The sequence below is a fragment of the Rhea americana genome, unplaced genomic scaffold (assembly GCF_003343005.1).
Source record: "Rhea americana isolate MKP2758 unplaced genomic scaffold, rheAme1 scaffold_168, whole genome shotgun sequence".
Taxonomy (NCBI): domain Eukaryota; kingdom Metazoa; phylum Chordata; class Aves; order Rheiformes; family Rheidae; genus Rhea; species Rhea americana.
This window is the reverse complement of record NW_028185794.1, coordinates 647,219-650,306: the sequence shown is the minus strand read 5'-3', so window position 1 is coordinate 650,306 and position 3,088 is coordinate 647,219.

Genomic DNA, 3,088 nt, shown 5'->3' with positions numbered 1-3,088 from the left:
CTGTGGGGTGATGGGTTGAAGCTGGTGGGCAGAACAATAACCCTTTGTTCAGGGGAAAGAGAAGAGACAAGGAAGCGCCTGTTTAGTTATTCTATCGATGGGAGGCTCTAGCCAAACACAAGCACAGTGAGTGTCTGAGCCGTGTGGGCAGCGAGGTTGCCCTGCAGGCCAAAAGCAAATGTAAAATCATCTTGGATCATTTGGAGGGCTGCTGGACACTCGTGTGCAGAGAGGCAGAGCCAGTGACCGAGTCTCCTGAGAGAAGCGTGAGAAAGACTTTTCCCAAAAAAGGGAAGTCTGAAGACAGAAATAGCGGCACGCTGGACAGAGAAAATCTTCGTCCGGGGGATGCTGTGAGCTCAGGGGTTTCAGCTCAAGTGCTGGGGCAGTTGGATTTCCCACGGCAGGGTGAGACCCTGGCAGCCCGACAGCTGATGGCCTGCTCTCCTCGATGCGCTAATGCCTCCTCTCCATCCGCGTCCGTACGGCAGGGACATCTGCTCTCCCCGCTGAACAGCTGCCTCCTCTGCATGGCCTCGTCTGGAGTAACAGGAGGGCCAGTCTCCTTCCGATCGGATCTGTCCCATTGGGAGCAGAAGGGTCATCATACGTAGAGGAAAAAAAAACACAACAAAAAAACCCAGTCTATTATTTTTCTGATGCAGTGGCAGGATAAATCTGCCAGGAAAAGCTTGCAAATGCTCTGAAGATGCAGCGTTTTGTGATCATCCCACGTTACTTGAAAAGGGAAAAAGCAATGAACTCTGTGCAACTTTCTACCCATTCCCATGTCCTACTCCCTGTTTTCCTTCTTTCTCTGCCTTCCTCGAACACCCGGCAGTATGCACATCGGCTTTATGGTCCAAAATTCATCCAGGAAACAGGACAAGCAGTTGGCTGCTTACAGCGTATAGCCATCCAGAAGACAAGACAGGAGAAAATAGCACAGGAAAGGTCTAAGTAGCCCCAACCTGAGCTGAAAAGGAGCTCCAGGACCTTCTACGCTATGGGGCTTGGTTGGGGGTCCTCAGGGCTGTGACATTCCCAAGATCAAGGGTCATAAAAATAGAGTATAAGCAGAAAATTCTAGATATTGGAGGTCTTAGAGTCATAAAAAAGAAAGATTTTTTTTTTCCTCAGGAGCTGGGAAAAATTCTGGGATCTTCTGCTGAACCCCACCAGATAGTGCTGGTAACTTGACCTGCAGTCGGAGGCACGACAGCATCCACTGAATCACATTAGCTAGGGGACGTCGCTGGCTCTGACRAACGTAAAAGGCAGAAATATCTTCCTGCAGTTGGAAGCAGCAGCTAGAATTCATTTATGAGGAAGAGTTTTGGGTAGGCACGCTATGTTACTGCAGGTACTTGTTGCTAAAAAAGTTGTGTTGTTTATCCTGCAGAAAGGCAAATGCACTCCAGGACTGTAGCTCTTGTTACTGGAAAAAGGCTAAGTGTGTGTCGCCCTGGTCGCTGGCACAATCAAGTGTTTGCAATCTGGAGAGTTTGCTGACATCTATTGTCAGCACCGGGTATTTTTTTTCTTTCGGTGCATGTTTGTAAAAGGAATGTAAACGTTGAGGATAACAAGTTGGTCAATGCTGAGTTACAGTGAGTGGGTCTTGCTGTTGGTACCAGTTGTCAGCTTGTTTCTGTATTTTAGAAAATAATTTTAAAATCATAGAGAGCATTCATGAGAGATAGGTTTAAGCCGTTTTTGTATTCCCCCCCCCAATCAAAAATCAGCGAGTTGCGGGATTTGTATGGATTTAAACAGAAGAGCATCATTATCAAAAAAAATTTTTAACTTAATAGGAATGGCCAATGAACTAAGGAACTGGAATGTAAAAATAGAGAACTACTTTGTAACAATAATAATAATAAAAGACTAAATTTTCAGTTGATTGTTCCCCTGAATTCTCAGAAAGTCCCTTTTTCCCTGAGTCTCTAGAAATCCTGTTGCCTGGAGAGAACTTATGTTACATTGTGTAATATCACACTGAATATTGTAATATAGCCAATAAATCCTTGTCTTGAATTCATTTTCAGCATTGTATGYGGCCCTTCCTTACCACATTAAACTTTGAAAGTTCTGGATGAAGGCGTTTGCAGCTGCAGAGAGAAACTGTGCACCCAACACACTGACGTGTTTGGGGGTGGCACAGCTTGGGCACAGAGAGGGATGRTTGCTCTCGGCCGGCTCCCTCTCAACTCGAGGAAAGGTCAGCTCACCGCTTCTCCCCCATRTGCTGAGGTTACGGTTCCGTATTCCCACCGGGAAGTGAACATACACAAGTGAATGCCTTTACCGAGGTCTGGGGACGTGCCTTGTCCGGAAAGCGTGCCCAGCTGCCCGGAGGCGAGAGGGCTTCAGGCAGCGTGCAGTCCCAGCTGAGCCCTGCACACCTTCTCAGTGAAAACCAGCTGGTGTATGAACACGTCTCCAAAAAACATTAAGAGTYCTTACAATCCCTGTGGGAGAAGCAGTGGGATAGGAAGAGGTCACAGATACTTTAATCTGCATACTACTCCTCCACAGAGTTTCTCCTCTAGCACTTTTCTTCAGTGCTGATACCCGCTGCTCCCCACTGGGATGTTCAGTGGTSTGTCCCTAGACACACCTACACTGTACTTTGCACCAGCATCACTAAATCGGTCCAATTTCTGCATACTGCTTAGAGGAAACTTGTGGCATCCACTTTTTAATTTCTATAAAATTAAAGTGGRAAAACTTATAAATGGAAAGTTTAATAAATATCCTTTTATATGCCGTGCATTTGGTGCAAGAGTTCCTGTTCTACAGCAAACACAATGACTTTGGGTCTTCCAACACTGCAGTTCCTTATACAAACATTAGGATTTTATTTGAAATATTCCTACTAAGGATATCTCTTTATTAGGAGCAAAAGCTTTTTTGATAGAGTTTTGCTATTTTATCWTTTTTTTCCAGCAGGGTAGACATATACCACACAATTATTTCATAATCAAACTCTTTTTATGAATGCTGTTCACATCACAGCTTGCCTTCAAAAGCAAAGCATCTTATATTCCTGTTTTGCAACACTTTTTTTTTTTTTTTTTTTTTTTTT